General features: G+C 35.9%; 1 long non-coding RNA gene across 1 annotated transcript; it reads right to left on the bottom strand.

The window, feature by feature from the left end:
* Nucleotides 1-1,608: 1,608 nt before the first annotated feature.
* Nucleotides 1,609-3,513, bottom strand: LOC131781542 (uncharacterized). Its single transcript, XR_009339965.2, has 2 exons — nucleotides 3,252-3,513; nucleotides 1,609-1,864 (listed from the first exon to the last, which is right to left on the bottom strand). It is a non-coding gene; the product is annotated as an uncharacterized lncRNA (long non-coding RNA).
* Between the last annotated feature and the right edge of the window lie 4,972 nt (nucleotides 3,514-8,485).

The raw sequence follows: 8,485 nt of genomic DNA, 5'->3' as shown, positions 1-8,485 counted from the left end.
GGGTTTTTTTCATTGTGCTTTACGGAGTGATGAGAAAGTCTTCATCTCAAACCCCTCGCGACTTAATCGCTCGACTCCACCGCATGACACTTCAAAGCGCACGCAAAACCTCTAGCTACGCAGGTACAGAAGCATTGCGCTGTTGGTCGTGTACAGTTTTGTCCACATTTCAGGTTAAGTCCACTCGCTTTTGGCCCATCTTGCGCGCTTACTGACGCTGGCATTTCAAGGGTGTTTACGTCAGTCTCTGGTTTTTATGAAAATACAATTCTAAATATATTTCTTGGTGTAGAGAGGCCTTTGCTCTTTGAGAGACAGATAAGAGTTACGTTGTTGTTTCGATTATGTAGGCATTCACCATTTTTCAGTTAAACACACAATTATATTTCAGATTCTTTAATCAGAATTTAAACAAGCCGGTTAAATGATTGATTCAAAACTGCTCTCTAACACAAAGCGTTGTATACACGCAAATATTGCTCCGGGAAGGAGGAATAATGATGTTGAGCATTTAAAAGCGGCAAGCAAAAAGTAAATATTGGCCTAGTAAATTCAAAGGTGATGTACACTCATACTAAAAAAGGTAAAAAATGATTTCTGCTCTCAAAATTATTAAGCCGGTTAATTTTTTAACGCTCGACAATTTAAACTTAAGCTACATGCGCTAAAAAAAACACAAATTAACCCTCGTGAAGGCAGTGTTTAGATTTAACAAGCTTGTCTTAATTATTTCATTATTCTGTAATAAATCGTTGTTGAAAGATCGATATAAAGAACGAAATTCTAAGTCTGAATGAAATCAGAGATTCACCTTTGTTCGGCTGTAAATGACGGTATGAAGCTCGAGTTGATCGCATGAAATTCTCCTCCTCAATGAACCGCTTCAATTGTTAAATCCGTGTGTTTACATAGTTCTTTACGTCTGAGGGAGGAATACGTCGTTTAGCTGTTGACAACACCTGTTCCGCTTCGTAGTGATTCTTAATGCCTCTAAATTTAAACCGAATTAAAAGCATCCGAGTTGTCGACGAGAATTCGTATTTTTTATCCAAAATACCCACGCTTTTTGCATGCATGCATAATAAATTGTGTTCATCGTTTCGGTGGAGTGGAGGACAGGGTGTGAGTATGCTTTGGAAAGCTTTTCTCTGTTTTCACTCTCGCTGAATAAAACTTCTCTCTTTCGGCACTTAGGCCGGTAACTTGGAGGAAGCCACTTTTCACCCTTACAGTTATTTTTGGCTTCTCAGAAAATGGCACCTTCATATAATGAGACCTTGAGGTCACAATTCAATTGTTTTTACAGCATTTTCTCAATATAGGGTTTGACGTTATGAACAAGGAGGAAATGACATAACTAAATTTTTCTGCACTTTGGTGCCGGGTACATTGAATAAGAAATTATTAAAATTGGCTTTTTCCATGTTCTGCCTTTGTCTTCCTTCCTTTGTTTCTATGAAAGAAAAAACCCTCACAGGCTTCTCAAAATTATCTTTTTATCTAGGGCTGTAGAAATCCGCTAAAAGGGCACAAACTGTATTTGTTATCTCGTACCTACTGACACTCAATGAGTTCGTAGGTTAAAACAACGAAGATGAACAGAAAGGATGCACTCAAAATAGTTTATTTTTGGCTTTCTCAGACTCTGCTAACAAGATTTTCATATCACTTTGGTCAATAACTTTAGTACATTCTTTCTATATAGAATGATGATTTTAAAAACAAAGAACAACAGGCCCAACTCCATAATTGGCAGGGTACCAAATCACATCTGATGCGTGGTTCATTCCTTGTCATTGTAAATGAGCTCCTTCTTGCAGTGCTCCCTGGCCGTTTGACAAAAAGCCCTTCCAGCCAGTTGGTGCTGAAAAAAAGGCGGCGAACGTGAAATCTTTTGTAATATTTAATTGAACCGCCGTCAAAAGCATATTAATGTGCGTAGAACATAAAATGAGTGGGAAAACGTCCACTCCTCCTCGCTAACTGTGCTTTCATTGATCTTCCCACATCCAAAACTGGATCGAAAAAACCGAAATTAGAACTGAATTTAATCTTCTTAAACGAAAAAAAAACTTCAACACAAAGCTTCGTCAGGTCTCTTTTTTTTTGTTTTTCAATCATTCCTAACTGATGTCAACCAATCTTAAAAGCCTTTTGAGTTCTTATCATCACCCCTAGGTGCTGATTTTTTGTAAAGTTTTCTTTTTGAGTTTCAATTAAACCAATTTACTTTCTCCTGCTCAATCTAATGACTTAAGGGTAATAGCATATACATGTTAGAGATTATCTTCACATATAAATAAAAAATGAATCATTAACGTAAATGAAGTCGTCAAAATCATCCTTTAGACTTCGAGAATTATTCATCGGGACTAAGTCTTCATGAACTTTTACCAGCTTAGAATAAATAAAACGGTCTTTTTTGTGAAGACAGTGAATAGCACTGTTTTTTTTGACGTCAGTTACAAAGTCAGACTGTTTGGTAAATGTAGGACAGCATCCAATTTTCATTCGCAGTGATATAATATAATTTGAAATTGAATTTCTCTCTAAATGACCCTTTTAATAAGTGATTACATTACTATAAAATTCTAATAAAAGTGTAAAATGATTGAAATCTTCGAATCCCATCAAATCAGATCGTTTCCTTCAAAATTTTGGTAAACCTTCTATTTTAAGTGGCGCTAATGGTGTTGACGATTCTCCAATTCTCATCCAAAATCAACGCTGTTGAAAATGTCTAGAGAACAGTTTACCATCTGGGTATCTCTTCTCGTTAGGCTTCTTCATCTTGAAAAAATATCTCGCTATATGAAGGAGCTAAAAGTCATTATAAATAAAAATTTAGGAAACGTCAGATAAAATTGTTTCGTGTTCAAAATAACTCATTTTTCTATAGCAAAAACTTATCAATGTCTTGTGATCTTTGATAATGATGATGTTAGCTTTCTTATTAACACAAAATTGCTTCTGTAAAAATATAAAACTCAACACCATCTACAACATTTATATTATTAACCATGCTTAGTCATATTGGAATTGCTCTAGGAGAAAAATCTTTTTCTGACTCACACTGTTCCTTACAGAAGCGATAGTGTCCATAAACGAAAACAAAAGGAAATGTTATCGATTTTATAATAAATAAAAAGAATTTACAATCGACTGTAACGTATACTGAAATAATCAATCCATATTAACCAGCAATACTCAATGTAAGCTTCAAACACTACTATTCATTTAAGAAAACCTACTTCGAGTGCTCGTCTTCCCTGTGTATGAGGAATGTTTCCTCCGCCTCCAGCTGTGAATCCTTCACTCTCTGGAAAGAACGACGCAGCAAGGACAAAGAGAGCAAAAACCAGGATTACTTTTGAGTTCATCTTGAATAACTAAAGTTAACGGAGTTCTTTATCGAAATATAATTCAAATGCGTTTCTTCTTGATAACCGAGCGGGTATGAGATGGATGACCGTGAAGAAGGCGTTTTTTAATGCCTCAAGAACAAAAGAAATCCTTGTGTAATTTCCGTATGACCGGAATGATGTTTAATGAAGTTATAATTGAAAATAAATTGCGGTTTTGACAGCTCTTGCAAACAATTTTTCTTTGAAGCACAAGACGAAATTTCCGGCTCGTCGAGATGTGAATACGAAGACACGCTTCAAAAACTTCTGCAGAGAACATCTTTACACAGAACCATTCTAATTTCCAAAGTTAGATTTAGAATTCACAGTTTGCAATAATAAAGTCTTTTAAAACGACAATGTTGCAGGTCTATTTTCTGAATATAATCTTTCCATTCTTTATAGCAGCCGGATTTTGGATAAAGAAAGCTTTCACGTTTGTTTATATTTTGCATGATTAAGATCATATCAATACAAGGTTCTGCCATCGCACGACACTTCCTTAACGTATGCGATAACTTCCTGATAACAATGTACACAATTCACCACGTGTTCCCAAACAACGCTGGCGGAATATTCCAAAAATATTCCTTTCTTATCGCTATGATAAGCTTAAATCAATCGACGCCGTATAAAGTCCATTAGAGGTGTACTCAACATACGCTTACATATGTCTCAGCGAAATGGAGCTCTTCATTTCTAGCACAATTACTGACGCGTTCTGCCTAGATTTCAGTGAAGATAAAGTAATAGAACTATTACTGAACTTGTGTCTAAGTGACAAAGACATGATTAATTACTGTTGCTCTCACATACTGTAGGTTCATTCACGTTAGATTCAAGCAAAAGCAAAGTTTTAGTAGGCGAGAAATCAGAAAACCCCTAATTGTGGATCATCATGTGATGATGTTCACTAGCAAAACCTTAGACAAAGTCTTATTAATAGAGCAATAACTGAAGATGAAAGAAAAGACTTGCGTGTTGGCAAGCTACAGGTTTTGTAGATATGACTAATATGTCTTGTCATAATTATTTGTTCAAGGTGTACAAGAAAATGGAATATAATTAATCGAACTGTATGTTAATATGATATTTTGGTTACAAATAGTCAAAACTTTTAGTCCTCTTTTCGACGAATGACATTAGATGGCATTTAGAGGGCGGAAAAGGTTGTCAGTGTTAGATTTCCCTACAAAATTGTGTTAATCGTTTATTTCAAGATATGCTTGTTTCAAAAGTATTTTGCGTCGGCTGTGTACTCCTTGGATGATTTTTTCAATTACTTGTGAGGTGAACTGTCGACATTGTGCAAACAATCGAGAAAATTGAACTCATTTGATTTTAATCATGATGCTGGATATTATCAAAGGGAGCATAATTTAAAAAAAAAAAAAATTGAAAAATCAAGTTCCAAGGCTTGAAATTTAAACCATGTTACTCCAAGAATCATTTTTTCTCTAATCATTCCACCCGAGCGACTGGTGGATAAAACGTTATTGGGTATACTTCTACTTCCATGTGGTGCTGTAGAATTAAATAACATGTTTGGAGAATTTTTTTTTGTGCGTAGAACTGAAATTATCGATCACTCTCGCGTTTCCAGACAGGGTCTATTTTGCGTAATAGAATGTTAAAGTTTAATTAGCGAGCTGTGGGTTTACTTAAATTTTGCCTCTGGCAATCGAAGTGGTAATTTTGCTGAGAATAATCGTTTTGCATGTAGTGTACTAAATAATGATGGTAAAACTTTACGCCTGAATTTCATACACAGGATGTGTCTAGTCACATCATCAAGAGGAAACGCATTTTTTTTCTTTCCGTGAAATTTAATAATACCAGGAATAATGCCGACTGTGACTGACAAATGTCCTCAACGGGGAAATTCAAGCACGTACAAGGAAGTTGTTATCTTACCTTGCGATGGATGACCGTAAAAATGAGAATACGAATTTTTAGTCAGAAGATTTCATTTGTTGCTATTATATGAAAAAAGGTAGCATATTTGTTCAAATGTTCTCGGGCTGTTTAAATTCAATAGAGAACTATATACTTTAATAAATCAAATTACACTGTGTTTTCTCTATTTAACTCTCCGTTACGCTATGCGAGTATGAATGTTCCAAACTTCGTACTCGTCACAGATTTTTCAAATTAAATGAATCGAAATCTACTGTTGCTCCAAAGATTTACCAAATTTGCCTAAATTTGAGATAAACTCTTCTTTTGGAAACCAGTGGCAATGATTTTAGCTGTAAATTTACTAGGATCAATCAAGGTGGGAAGAGTGACTTCAATATTATTCTTATTATAAACAAAAAGTTATACAATAAAACACTGATTTCTCATTATATCACATGGATTTAGCATGTTAGCCTCTGAAATATTTCTCACAGTTCTCATCCTTTGGTAATATTCAGTGCGCGCTTACAATAATGTCAGTAACTTTGTTTTCATAGATATACTTATATATATATCTTTAAATGGAAAACAGCAAAAAAGACAGGCTGATCCTGAGAATGCAAAACTCTGAGAGACAGCTTGTTACGTGCAGCTTGATATACCTTCATTTCTACCGGTACTTTAACAAGGATAACAAGGATATGCATATACCAGGCTGAAGGGAGGGGTACGAGCCAGATCTCAGAATTTTGAAGTGGACCGAAACTTAGTTTATCCTTATGAAGCATGAGCTCAGTCAACAAAGGCTTACATTACACAATTTCCAGTCACTGGCCTGTTTGCAACGTTTTGTGCACTTGTAAGATGAGTGGCAAAAAAGACTCCGTTTTTCGTTTCTTTACAAGACTACAGCATTTAACTCCCAAATAATGGATATATCCCTTCTACACAAGCGACGCAAAAGAACAATTTCGAGATAGGCTTACACCACATTCGGATTAGAGCACACTTTTTATCCTCTTTGATCGCGGGCGTATCTTCTTTGAGAGAGTTTTAAACTGACAGAACTTCAGTCACAACAGAATTAGCAAATAGTTTCCATGTTTTCGTGCATCTGTTCAGTAATATATCACAGGGCATGTCAAAATGTGTTGGGAACAAAAACGTTGTCACTGATGTTCTTACCACATTTTGACGTCTTCTGTGATTTATTACTTAACAGACCCACTGTAAAATGGAATCTAGCCTGCAGTGCCGGCGTCTTATTAGTGCGAGCTAACGTTATAAACTCGCGATCGTTTATCCGACCGGTTATGCTTGATTTGGAGTTAGAGTGGACGGTGTGAGGTAAGGGGCGGGGAACATTGTTATTTTGCAAAACTCCGTTCACCCCTACCCTTTCCTTAGTTTTTGAGCGACGATTGCCCCCATAGTACAAATTTCTTTCTCTCCCCAGCCTTCTACTGCCGTTAAAATCAAAGATAACTAATGATGACGCACATAATTTTCGATAAGAAAATACTGAGCACTCACTCGCCAAATTACGCCTGCTCTGCAGGCTACATGAAATCTATTTGTTTTATATGAAAAAATGTAAAATGTTGTTCATGGTACGTGACATCATCAATGCGTCTATCTCTCGATAGATCCTTAGTAAAAACCAATCAAAATTCGTGCATAATTCAAGCTTATGATATCTAATGATAGGCAGACCTTGTCCAACGATAGAAGCAGGGTTATACGCCATCATGATGTGTGAAGTAACTGTTTAGTTATTTGTTATTTTGCAGGGATTATTGCACGTGCACTTTCTGGGAAATTTCAACAGAATTCTGAGCCTCACGTGGAAACTGCTTCAAGCCTCCTTTGATATTCAATTGTGAGCCTCTTGTTCAAAGTACTTAAAAATAATGATTATATTTTACATAAGATCGAGTCGTTTTATCATCATTGCCACAATCGTCTTCGTTTCGTAAAGGAACAATCTGACCAAAGTCTAACGCATACGACATTATATAAAATTGTTCACATGTCAATCTACATATCGGTCAATTTGGTTTTTAGAATAAGCATAATTTTACGAAATTGTTTCCTGTTATTTGATAACAAGAGTTGACTATAGCAATGGTTATAGCGACCTCACTGTTCTTCACGATGATGATCCTGAGTTGCGGTACAGTTCAAGAAATGTTTAAATTTAGCGAGAGTCGATATTTCCGAGTGACGACATTACACTACAATGTGACAGATCCAGCTCCAGACACCTTAATGCCTCTGTGAAAAATTGGAGGACAAGTGTTGGGTTTTTGGAAGTCCACTTTCAGCATGTTCAGCTGCATTCCCGTCAACTTTATTCGTCAGAAGTCAGGTACGAGTTTAACCTTTTCCTTACGTTGAGTTCAATTTCTCTTGGAATAAAACACCATATCATCACATATTGACACAAAACTGAAAGTCCTAATTTATAATTCCTTTTTTCATTTATTGGAAAACAGTAAATTTTTGTAGCCATTTAGTGTCCTAGCCTACAATAGGGTTTTTGAATCCCTAGTTTTCTGTGTAGCTTTCGATTCAAAGTACTCAACCGGTATGCAAGAGATTGTATACTACTGTTTAAAATTTCTTGGAGAATTTGTATCCTTATTTTATATATTATAGGTCCTCAGTTAATGGAGGTGAACTAAATAGCGGGTCTATCCTTTTTTTTTGTTCCACCTCCATAATGCAGTACACACCCGCTTATAATTATTTGTTGGTCTCCACTGACTGAGAGACTGTTAGGGGGCTACCTTTGTTAAAATAGTTTTTGCTTTTTTCATTCTTTACACCTTTCTTAATTTTTATAGTTTCATCTAAAAGGTTGGAGTATCAGTATCAATCCAGTCCAGTCCGGAGTTCAGTTGCGAGTCCGATCCATGTTTTTTTGATTTCCAGCAAAACCGGATATTATTTCCTCGCGTCGGATGACAGAGATGGTAACACTCCATATGGTTCATTCCCTGCCTTAAAATTATTTATTTATTATTCTGATTCTTTGAAAATTTTTCTTAATGTATAAGGGTTTTCTTCAGAAATCCGGCTAAGGCGTCAGTGTCAGACAAGTACAAGCCAGATTTCGACTTCGGATAACAGATATCATGTAACGCGACACCCAGCACACAAAAAGTCAAGGTGTTATAGTG

This window comes from Pocillopora verrucosa, chromosome 11 (assembly GCF_036669915.1).
Source record: "Pocillopora verrucosa isolate sample1 chromosome 11, ASM3666991v2, whole genome shotgun sequence".
Lineage (NCBI taxonomy): Eukaryota > Metazoa > Cnidaria > Anthozoa > Scleractinia > Pocilloporidae > Pocillopora > Pocillopora verrucosa.
This window is presented reverse-complemented; position numbering and strand designations above follow the sequence as displayed.